Raw genomic sequence first — 13,061 nt, forward strand, 5'->3', positions numbered from 1 at the left:
TCTCCCTAACTGCACTGCTTTTTGGCTTCAATGAGCTTTATCTTCCCAGTAGAATACTTCTTGGAAACAGAAGACTCAGGTCCTACTACTCACTGATTGCCAGACTACTTTGGATAATTACTTAACTTCTCTGGTATTCATTTTCCTCATCTGTAAAAATGAGGAGACATACTAGAGAACTTTAAAGGTCTCTTCCCATTCTAAATCCTATGACTATGTGATGTGATACTTTCTTTGCTTCTTTTTGCTTCCTGAATATATCTAGCAGCTATATTTCTTAAACCCCAGGAGTCTCATTTAAATTCAATTTATGCACAAATCAAGACATCACCCTTGTGGTGTCATTGGTTCTCCTCAAGAATGAAGGATCAAAAACAACAACAACAACAATAACTCTCTCATAGCCAACTGAAGCACCCCGTTCACCTGCAACTCAGGCTAACCCTCTGGAGTGCTATCTGCAAGTCTTCAGTCTGACATCATTCACTTACCAAATTCTTTCTTTTCCAAGGCAAGTTCCATCTATATGTACCCATGTGCCAAGGGTGCCACACACAACAACTTTGTCTCCCAAGTATCTTTCCAATCTGCCCCTCAATATTTCATTCAGAGCTTTATTCCTTTAATCTAAGGCTCTGGTCCCTACTACAACTTGTGCCTTCCTGGAAGCCATAAAACTTCTCTGAAGTAGTTTCACATGCTTTCTCAATAGGAGATTTTTTTGTGGGGCAATGGGGGTTAAGTGGCTTGCCCAGGGTCACATAGCTAGTAAGTGTCAAGTATCTGAGGTCGGATTTGAACTCAGGTCCTCCTGAATCCAGGGCCAGTGCTTTATCCACTGTGCCACTTAGTTGCCCCCTCAATAGGAGATTTTTAAAGAAAGAAACTATGAATATTCTGGGCACTTAGGGCAGGGAAGAGATATTCTAAGCAGGCAGAGGGAGTACAAAGCAAGAGGCCTGGGAACATTCAGGACAAACTTCATCTATTTAACAATTTTGACTAGAACTGTCACTATTCACCTGTGTGAATTGTATATCAGGTTCTGGGTCTACCAACCCACTGAATATATGACAAAGTCATGGCAGTTATATAACTGCCATTACTATTAATTAACATTATTAAAAATAATAAATATGATGAATAATGAACAACATATTATTAATAATTGATGGTGATAATTATTAATAATAATTAATATTGCCTATTATTAGAGAGTTCCAAAAATGCTTCAGCAAATACAAAAGTCCCATGTGAGTGAAATTAATTTCAGATTTTCCTCTGGCCCTGCCTGTCTTTCTAAAATTCAAATAGCTTCTTACTAATACCCCTTAGCTTTTAAAGTCTATATTCTTATTTCCCTTACTCAGCTCTTATTTCTTTCTCAACTTGCTTCTTTGGGATCATGACTGCCAGACCGATATAATTCCTATTCATCCTATGAAAACTCATTCTCTTCATCTTGTTCCCTGAATTGGGTCAGACTCTGTAGCTAAAGAATGTACACAGAAACTTGTTAGCCTCTTTTTACAACCAGCATTTCTTACCTGTAGGCATTTACCTCATCAGTCATGTAGCTGTTGTTCCAGCTGAGCCAGAAATGTGTCACTCTCTGCTGGTCTCTGTGAATTAGGGGTCTAAAGAGTCCTTGTAGGTCAGGTTTAATTCCATAAGCCCTAGGGTTCTAAATCATTGCACAGCAGGGCTTCTATGGTAGTCAATGAGCTGAACATCTGGACCTCATATTGGGTGATACTTCCCATTGAATGATATCTGTGCTCACTGTGAAACTGTCCCCAGAATAAATGACCTAGCAATAGCACTACTACGTCTATTTCCAAAGATGATTAGGGAAAAAGGAAAAAAAATCTATATATTCTAAAATGTTTATAGAAGCTCTCTTTGTAGTGGAAAGGAACTAGATACTGCAGAGATGCCCATCAATTAGAGAATGGCTGAATGAGTTGTGGTATATGATTGTGATGAAATAATACTATTGTGCTATAAGAAATCATGAACTTGTGATGACATTAGAAAAACATGGAAAGATTTGCATGAAATAATGAAGATCAAAATGAGCAGAACTAAGAGAACATTGTATACAGTAATATAGTTTTAAGAACAACTTTGGGGGCAGCTAGGTGGCGCAGTGGATAAAGCACTGGCCTTGAATTCAGGAGTACCTGAGTTCAGGTCCGGCCTCAGACACTTGACACTTAGTAGCTGTGTGACCCTGGGGAAGTCACTTAACCCTCATTGCCCTGCAAAAAAAAAAAAGAACAACTTTGAGTGAATAAGTTATTTGACTATAAAAAATACCCAAACTATCAAGGACATATGAAAAAAGATGCTATTTGCATCCGAAGAAAGAACTGAGAAATAGAAGTATATATAGAATAATTTCACATATGTATATACCTATCTGTGTCTAATGGTGGACATCTCTAGGGTGGGGTGGGGAGAGAAAACAAGGATAAAGAAATTTGCAGTTGTATATTTAAAAGGAATATCAGGTTGTACATAGTAGATTTGAAGCAAGTTATACATAGTAGATTTGCAGCTTCATGTGCAATCACTTTTTTATTATACTATATTATGAAAATCCTTATTTTATTCCATAAATTTAAAATAAAATAAAATTTAAAAAACAAAATAAACTAAGCTACACATTTTAAAGGTAATAACATCTTTAAGACTGTATAGAAGTAACTCTCACTCTAGAAGAGCTAACGATGTAAATAGATTATTAACAATAATAACAATTGTGAATAGAAATTGAGCCTTAAAGTCAGGAAGACCTATGTTCCAGCTTTGCTATAGTTCAAGTCTTGCTGTATGTTCAAGTCTTGATATAGTGCTTACTATGTGCCAGACACTGTGGCAAGCACTTTGAATATATCTCATTTGATCCTCACAACCCATGAGATTGAGGCAATACTGGCTGAGGGACTCTGGACAAATCTCTTGGCCTCTCAGTGAAAGTCTCTAAGACCAAATTGCAGAGAAGCTGCTAGCCTGCATTGGTAGAGAGAGTTTTCTTATCTGGAAGCACCCTGTTTTAATGACATCACAGGTCTATTTTCTGTCACTACAGAACCATTAACCACAATTCAATTCCATTTAAGAAGAATGCATTATTGAGTGCCTATTACACTCAAGGCTGTGCATTAGGAGTTGAGCATTACAAAAAATGAAAAAAATCAAAATTCTTATTCTTAAAGAGCTTACAGTCTAATGTGGGGGTGGGGTAATACATATACAAAAATAATTATGGTAAATAAAAAAATATGATAAGGTCAGAGTGCTACAGAAAGAAATGAGAAATCACTCCAGTTGTGAGGACCACAAAAGGCTTCATGGGGGAAGAGTCACCTCAGGGGTCCGTGAAGGAAGACAGTTTCAGTAGGTGAACATGAAGATGGAAAGCATTTCAGAAATAGAGGGTGGTGGGTAATCTAAGTGAATTTAACAAAACTCAGTTTTAGGCTTTAACCCAATATATGAGAATATAATTTTGTAATAGTTGAATACCCCATTTTTTGCTTCTTCATTCTGATTTTTTTATGTCATGGATGATGTCTTTCTTGTCTTTGTGCTGAGTTAGAAAGAAGATACAAACATAAGAACAAACAACTTTGACATACTATGTTTTGCAGACATTATCTAGAAGGGGTGATTCACACTTTCTATCCAGTCATCAAGAGATCTTTGCTCTTCTGTACCATGGCTGCCTCTGAACTCCAAAAACAGTATTGGACAGAGTGTGACTATTGTCCTACAAAAGATTTCTGACTTTGTCTTTGCATTTTATATGCTAAAAGGAAACAAATAATCAGTTCTTTGCCTGAAAGTACATGAAGGCCAAACTCCATTTGTTGCTTTTATACTGTATCCTCAGCTAATTCAAGGAGACTTTCAAAACCTTTCCTCACCACTGCATCCTCCACCAGACCATTGTATTTAGCAATATACACATTGACAACCTTAATTTTTCCTTCTATAGTTCCCATGGGGGATATTTCTCCTGTGTTCTGTGACTAAAGCTTCTTCAGTGCCCAGAGAAAGGACAGTTTAGATGGTAATTGACCGAAGTAGAGTTCTTCCATCACACAAACTGTTTCTCTTTATAGTGGTATGGGCATAATAGCTATATAACACAAGGAAGTTATCCTCTCAGTTTTTAATAGGGATTTGCCTTTTACTAAAAGGAAAATGTTACCACTAAGATGCTACATTTAATTTTGTCATTCACAAAGAGTTTTTATTAGCATTTAACTTTTTTTCCTCTGCAATCATATAAATCATTTTCTTTAATCTTCTAATACTCTATTATGCACAAAAATAACTTCCAGCTCTTTCAGACAGGCGAAAATACTCAGGCAACTGCCTTCTAAGAGATGCAAGAATTCAAAGCAGTTCAACTGGATTTCAATATAATGAAAAGCATTTTGCTGTACTTCTTAGAGGCAGCATACTAAAAAGAATAACAACCCTAAAGAGATGAAGTTTTGAAAATAGGATAATATATAGATTAATGATTGCATTTCCCCCTAATTTTTCTGTCTTTCTTTGCAGAAGGTTGAAGGAAACCATGTATTACCTTTCTTGTTAGAGGAAGAAATTAAATATACAGATTAACACTCTTTTATGAGGCCTCTAGAACAAATCTTGTATAAGTACCAGTAAGGTTATTTCATAGTTTTAGCAATCCCGATTATTAATTGTCCAGAAAGGCAACATGAAAGAACACAGGTTATATGATGAAAAGAATCCTGAATGCTAATGGTAATATCCTTAAGCACATCTAGATTAGGGTTTCCTTATTATTTGGGGGGGGTGGTCATAGGCCTTTTTACTAATATAGTGAAGCCTATAATTCCCTTCTTAGAATGTTTTTTTCCCCAAATTTTATTCAATACGAAACATCTCTACACTTTTTATTGAGGAGTTTGACCACATCCATGACCAAATCCACCTCTAAACTGGAATTCTGGTGCTGACCCAGCACCAGCCTCAGCCTTCTTGTCAGCACCAGGGGGAGCAGCACTTCACTGTATGTGTCTCTGTCAGCTTCACCACAAGTAAGCCGGGCAGGTCGCTCACCTTCCAGGCCTTTAGGCTTTGGCTTTCCTGTCTCAGGATGACTTCTTTGGAGTGTGGCAGGCTAAGGTCATCCCAGAGATACTGAATGGAATGCCTCCATGCAAACTGTTCCTTAACATAGCCATGAGACTTTAGAGACTGCATAGCCTTCATGACATGGAGATTGGGCACATTCTTTTCTGCCAGCTCAGGATGCTTTGGCATGTGGACATCTTTCTTGGCTATCATTATTCCCTCCTTATAAAGGAATTTGCAGGGGGCAGCTAGGTGGCGCAGTGGATAGAACACCGGCCCTGGAGTCAGGAGTACCTGATTTCAAATCCGGCCTCAAAACACTTAACACTTACTAGCTGTGTGACCCTGGGCAAGTCACTTAACCCCAATTGCCTCAAGAAAAAAAAATTAAAAAAAAAAAGGAATTTGCAGATAGCAATTTGGTTCTTCTTGGGCATCAACATCTCAGCAGTGGCAATGGGTTCTGCTCTATATGGAGCCCTGGATAGAAAGGCAAATGTTTTTAAATAACTGAAGGAAAAGCTAAATGCTTTAAATAATTGGGAGAAATGCTAAATTTCAGTTAGAAGTTAGTGAAAATAAAATTATAATTTTTGCCATCCAAACTTATAAACCTACACCTATCTAAAAAACTCTAAGGGGATCCATGTACCCAAAGGATAAGAAGTACCTCTGATCTAGATTTTGTTTGAAGTCATTGGTTCTGACTGTGATCAATTAATGTTTTGTTTCTTTATTTTCTTCTATTAGCTATGAACATCAATCCTGATTTATTTCTTGGAGACATTTTGAAGCTACATTTCTATACAATTATTTGAGCTTGGTTAAGAAGATGACAAGTTGGAGGCAGAGCCAAGATGGCAGAAAAAGGCAGTAAACCCTCAGATTTCCTGACACAATTACTCCAAAAAAGCTCCAAACACAGCCATAAAACAACTCCTGGAGCAACAGAACACACAAAAAGATGACTGAGATTATTTTCCAGACAAAGACACCTTGGAAGTTTGGTAGAAGGGGGAGCGAGGCTGGGAGTGGAATCCAGCCCCACAATTGTGCCAACACAGATACAGCCCCGGGCAGGCTGCACCACAGAAACTTACCCCCAATCCTCCAAATCAGCTGCACTGCCAGCATCTTCTGGAAGTAAGCTCACGGTCTTGTGAGAGGGCTGAACGCCTGGCCAAGGGGGAGTTTACAAGGGTACATGCAGGAGCTAAGGGGGGATTTGGATGTTCTAACCCAGCAGGGAACCAGGAAGAAACCTTGAGTGATGATGGTCCAGGTCGGGGAGGGGTGCAGGCTTCTGGTAGCTAACAATCAATAGCACACAAAGCTTTGCTGCCTGGTTGATTAGCAAGTTGGCCTGAGGGTATATACAGACCAGAAAAAAAGGCCAGGTGAGTGAAGAAACTTCCCTTCATTAAATCTTAACACCTGGGACCCCCTGAAGCTTGGGACAGAATATCCTGGAAGCAGGACCCCACACTAAGAAGGAGTTAAAAGTCAAGTGAAAGACAAACAGGATGAGCAGGCATTAAAAAGTTGCAAACCACAGAAAGCTTCTTTAGTGACAAGCAAGATTGAGGTACACCCTCAGAAGAGGACAGTAACTTCAGGGACCCTACATCTAAAGCTTCCAAGAAAAATATGAATTAATCTCAGGCCATAGAGGCATTCAAAAAGGGCTTTGAAGATAAAGTTAGATAAGTAGAGGAAAAAATGGAAAGAGAAATGAGGGTATTGCAGTAAAGACATGAGAAAAAAGTCAACAGGTTGAGAAATCAAATGGAAAAGGAGATACAAAAGCTCTCTGAAGAAAATAATTGCCTAAGAATTAGGATAGAAGAAATGGAAGCTGGTGATTTTACAAGAAACCAAGATACAATAAAGCATATCCAAATGAATAAAAAATAGAGGGCAATGTAAAATATCTTCTTGGAAAACAACTGACCTGGAAAATAGATCCAGGAGAGATAATTTGAAAATTATTGGTCTACCTGAAAACCATGATCAAAGAATGACCTTAGACATCACCTTCCAAGAAATTTTCAGGGAAAGTTGCCCTGATATTCTAGAAGCAGAAGGTAAAATAGAAATTGAAAGAATCCACCAATTGCCTCCAGAAAGAGATCCCAAAAGGAAAACTTCCAGGAATACTATAGCCAAATTCCAGAGCTCTCAAGTCAAGGTGAAAATATTGCAAGGAGCCAGAAAAAAGCAATTCAAATACTGTGGAGCCATGGTAAGGATAGCACAGGATCTAGAAGCTTCTACATTAAAGGACTGTAGGACATGGAATATGATATTCTGGAGGGAAAAGGAATTGGCTTTACAACCAAAAATCACCTACCCAGCAAAACTGAATATAATCTTTAGGGGAAAAATGGGACTTCAATGAAAAAGAAGAATTTCCGGTATTTATAATGAAAAGACCTAAACTGAATAAAAAATTTGACTTTCAAATGCAAGACCCTAGAGAAGCATAAAAAGATAAAGAGGAAAAAGAAATCATGAGAGTTGTTAAAAGGTTAAACTGTATACATTCCTACATGGGAAAATGATATGTCTAAATTGTAAGAGTCTTCTGAGTATTAGGGCAAATGATAGGAATAAATTTAGACAGAGGGCACAGGCAGGAATTGATTATGAAGGGATGATACCTGTAAAGCATTTGGGTGTTTTTTTTGGGGGGGGGGTTGGAGGGCAGTTTGGGTTGATGAGTGTCTTGTGTCTCAGGCTGAATTTGGGCTCAGGTCCTCCTGGGTCCAGGGTGGGTGCTTTGTCCACTGTGTCACCTAGCTGCCCCAAGATGACATCTTTGGGGGTAAAATTGAGGGGAGAGAGGAATACATTGGGGGAGGAGATAGGAGAGTGGCAAAATGGGGTAAAATCTCACAGGAAAGAAGCAGGAAAGGGCTTATGGAGTGTATGGAGAGATGGGGAAGGTGTGGAGAAGTGAAGGAGCCTTATGCACATCAGAGTTAGCTCAAAGACCTTAATCTCATCAGAGTTGGCTCAAGGAAGGAATAACACACACACACCCAATTGGGTAGAGTAATCCATCCAACCTTGTAGGAAAGTAGGAGGGGAAGAGGATAAGGAGGGAGGGGTGAAAGAAGGGAGGGCAGAGCAAGGAAAGGGGCAGTCAGAAGCAAAACACTTTTGAGGAGGAATAGGGTAAAAGAAGATATAAAATAGAGTAAATATCATGGGAAGGCAATAGGATGGAGGGAAATAGTTATGATGATTGATTATAATGGCAAAACATATGGTACTTACTTTTCTGGGCTATTGTGAAGAAAATTCTTTGTCAAGTTTTAGGTACTATATAAAAGTTATGATGAACAGGATGCTATCAGAAAAAAAACTGGAAAGACCTACATGAACTGAAGCAGAGTGAAATGTACTGTATACAAAATAACAGCAATAGTGTAAGGTGATCTGCTGGGAATGTGGTAAAAAAAGTTTTAACAGTTGGTTAGATAATGGAGAGATGCCAGTTTTTTTTTTTTAGGACCACCCTTTTGGGGAGGAGACCAACAGCATGAGATACGCACACCAGTCCACCTGCGACGCATGCCAGATTGCCTGCCGAGCACTCAACTTCCAGGGTGCGAGCTTAAAAGGGCAGGAGAGAATGGAAGTGGGGCTTTTTTCCTGCTCTGCTAGTCTCCTAGCTGCGCTGCACAGACAGATGCTGACTGGAGTTTGACTCGGCCCAGCTCTTGGTTAACAGCACGAGCTTGACTAAGCCTAGACTTAAGACGATTTGTATTGTATTTCTACTTTCCTATCCTTCTAATCAACATCACCTTGTGACTACCATACAATGAAAGCTCTAACTAGAAAACCAGAAGCTTCTTCCATTTACTAGTCTGGGAGATAAATTAAGGGAAAGGTTAAATAGGGGAGATTTATGATCTAATATCCAATTTTAATCTCACAGGAAGGACATGGTTATTTTCAGCAATGCAATGATCTGTGAATTTAAACTGTGTAATTTAAAATTCTAAATGTGGGTTCTAATCTGTTCCCCCAGTTTTGGGGGGAAACTGACTAAAATCACTGATAAAACGAATTTAGGTTTTTAAGGGTTTATTGAAAGATAGAAAAAGAATGATTGAGAACAGAATTCTTACAGCCTGTCAATCCTATCTTTCCTCAATTCCCCCTGTGAAGTCCTCTGGAGTCTCTCTCCTCCACCATGGTGAAGTCAGGAACCCAAAGAGACAGAGCTCCCTGTGCAGGCTCTCCTTCCTCCTTCCTGTCCCCTCCCAGAAATGGGAGGTTCTTCAAACTGGTTGGTTAACTGGGCTGGAAGTTCAAAGTTTGTTAGCTTCTGAGAACCATGTTTAACCATAACTCTGAAGGACTTATGAAAATTGCAATCCATCTACAGAGAAAGAACTGATGGTATCCGAAAACAGATTGAAGCATAATTTTTGGATAGTTCCTTAATCTGAAATTTGTTTTTGTCTGTTTTCTTTCACAATCTGGCTAATGTAGAGATGTTTTGTGTGACTACTCATGTGTAACCTATATTGAATTGTTTGAATTCTTGGGGGGTGGGGTATAGGGAGGGAGGCAGGAAGAGAAGTTGGGACACAAAGTTTTAAAAAATTGATGTCAAAATTTGTTTTTACATGTAATTTGGAAAATAAAATTCTAAACAGAAAAAAATGACAAGTTGAAAAAAATTTAAAAAGAAATTGAGAAGTTGAACACAAGGTATATGATTGAGATCCTACAAAAGGAAAGAACATTATACAGATGAAGAAAGGCTTAGGATCAGGCTATTGGGAAAATAAAAAGTAGGCAAAAGTGAAAATGATTGCATCATTTACATTCTTTTTCTTTTTCTCAAGGACTATGGGGTGCCTAACGAAAATTGAACTAGTGGAAGAACTACGTTATGGTCTCTACCATTGAGGAGCTGTCCAGCAAAAGCCCAAACCAAAAAACCTCACAACTCCAGAGGTCCATGAAGGTAAAGCAACCTACCCAAGGTCACAATGTAAGAATTATTGGATCATATATCTAGCACAGGAAGAGAGCTCAGAGGTTACCTAGTTCAATATCCTCATTTTAGAGATGAGGAAAATGAGTTCTGGGGAGGTTAGGTGACTTGTCCAAAGTCACAAGAAATATCAGAAGTAGTATTTCAACTCAGTTACTCTTTATACTGCCTTCTAATTCAACTTCTTTGTTTTATATTTGAATGCCATTTGAAACAAAATGTAAAGTGTTATACAAATCAAAAGTATTAAATGATTACTATTTTTAATAATAAATATTTTTATTTAAAGTTTCAAGTTCCATATTTTATCCCTCCTTCCCTTCTTGTGTTCCCCACTCCCTGAGATGTTAAGTCTATAATTCATGCTTCTGAATCCCACAATGAGCCAAAATAAGGCTAAGTGGCTTCAAATACAGTGTTCATCTATGTGACCTCATTAACATTTCAATGTGCCCACATATCTTTTAACAATTCACCTTTTCCAAGTTAGAAGTTTCTCTTCTGCCACTCAGAAAGAGTTAATGCCCTTTCATGATGAATGAATGTTTCAGTCCCCTTCCATCATTAAAATAATAATAATAATATCATTTATTTGAACTCACCAAAGTTTATAAGCCATTTTAAAAAAAAAGTCTAGACTTGTAATTTCAACTCTGTGGGAAAATTCCAAGGTAAATGGCAATTTGCCTCTGTCAACCACTCTGCCAAACCAAATATGTAACAGAAGAATGACACAGACTTTTCAAAACCTCTCTTCACCAATACAGATCAGCAACTAATCTGTAACTTAGAATCTTAAGAGAGTTACCAGGGTCCTTTGGAGGTGCAGCAACTTAGCTAGCATATGTGCACTGAAGTCTTCTTAATTTCAATCAACCAGCTCTCTACTCAATCTAATATGCTGCCCCTCATTCAAAACCTTACTGACTACCAAACTCCTCTCTTGGCTGCCACTTCAGCCTTGATTCCAGGTCTCTCCCTAAACCAAACTTTCATTGCACATTATTTAGTCAGAAAGTTGAGAAGTTCATTGCTTGTCAAAGTGTTAGTAAGAACACCTTTTTGAAAAGAATTCTTCAGGTAGCACTTAGAATAAAAATATAGCATCATGAATATGGATGTCGAAAAACACCAAGTTTGGGACTTTGCAAAATTCACTGGTATTATAGGTAGGTGGATCCTGCTAAAGTCTGGAAAACATAAATATGGCATTTCAATCCATATATATATACACACACATATGCATATATGTATGTATATATACACATACATATATGTTTAACTGTTTTATATATACATACATATATATATATATTAACAGTTAAACATCCTGTGAAACTGCCACTGATAACATTTCTAACACATTCAATTCAATCTGATGAGACTTGTGTTTCTATGAGAAATAAGTAGGTAGAGGGAGAAACTTTGCATCAGAAAGACCTGGATTCAAGTTATGGCTCTGACATGCTAGTTGTCTGATGATGCATGTTGCCTCCACTAAGGGTGCTTCCACTCTACACTGGGAGCTTGCTATAATAATCAAGTCAAAGGTCTGGACAAAACAAAATAAAAACAAAAAACAAATTAAAAACAAATAAAAACGAAGATGAAGGAAACCAATCTAATAAGGACTACAAAACCAACATGGCTCATTTTCAGAAATTATAAAAAGCTTTAAATACTTTTCTGGGCACCAAGCATTAGACTTTGGGGGTGCTAGGCATAAACCATAACACTCACATGTTCTGCCCCCCCCCCGCAACTTATTCCCAGTTACCCATTTGGCCACCAAGGAGTCCTGGTATCATAAATTACCTCTGTGACTCTGCTATTGATAATATCAATCGACTGAAAAGGAACAATGTGATTTTTAATACATCTTATTGGGTTTTTTATCCCTTCATCTGAGACAATTCAGATTAAATTAATCAATATTTGCCTAATTCTAATCTACCTTCCCACCAAAGCCTTCCTGTTAGTGTTCTCTCCCCCCCACCCCATTCACTTATATGAATTTGTATACATGTAGTATACTGTATGTCCCACCCAGCAGAATGTAAGCTCCTTGTGAACAGGAACTGTGTTGCTATTTGTCTTTGTATCCAAGAGCCTAGCCCAGTGCTTTGTACATTTTGGAGATGATGAGAGGAACCTATAATTTATCAGTGGAGGGGATTCCCCATAAGGAAATCTCTTCTGCTTATAAAGATGAGCAATTCATCTCTAACTGAAAGGCTGAGACAATCATCTGGGACACTGAGAGGTTAGACAACTATGAAGTCTCTAATTCCTACGCACCAGGGGCAGGCCTTAAACCCACATCTTGACTCTGAAGTCTGCCCACTATCCACTATGCCATCCCACCTCTTACCTTTTGTACGTTTGTTGGATTTAGTTTAATTGAATCTACAAGTGTCCAAAGACCGAGAGATAAACTGGATAGCCCAGAGCTGTTTCTAACCACTATGATTCTCTAAATTGACATTCTACAAGATACCTTGGATTTTAAAAGGTATAATTCTTACATACTAAGGAAGGCAATTACAAACTAATAATGAAATTCATGAATTCCTTTTCTTTTCACATCACATGTGTCAAATCACTTCAGAGTTGAAATATGAGTCACAGTAACTGGCAATCCAAAATTTCTTTGGTTAATAAAGGATTTACTCTTTTCAATTTCAAGTTGGTTATTTTAAGTTAGTGATTTAAGCCAGTGATTTAGCAAAAGTTTTTATATTCCATTTTCTTAAGGCTTGACAAGTACTACTCAAAATTCATGAATTAAATATGACTATACGAATAATAGCCAGAACAAATAAAACCTTGTTGAATTATGCCATTGTGGGTATTTTCTACATGTTTATTGAAATCTAAGGGCTTTTGCTGAAATTGGGTCTACTTTACATTTTCCAGTCAATCCACA

General features: G+C 37.9%; 1 pseudogene; it reads right to left on the reverse strand.

The window, feature by feature from the left end:
* Positions 1 to 4,937: 4,937 nt before the first annotated feature.
* On the reverse strand, positions 4,938 to 5,573 carry LOC122756022 (annotated as a pseudogene).
* Between the last annotated feature and the right edge of the window lie 7,488 nt (positions 5,574 to 13,061).

This window comes from Dromiciops gliroides, chromosome 4 (assembly GCF_019393635.1).
Source record: "Dromiciops gliroides isolate mDroGli1 chromosome 4, mDroGli1.pri, whole genome shotgun sequence".
NCBI lineage: Eukaryota > Metazoa > Chordata > Mammalia > Microbiotheria > Microbiotheriidae > Dromiciops > Dromiciops gliroides.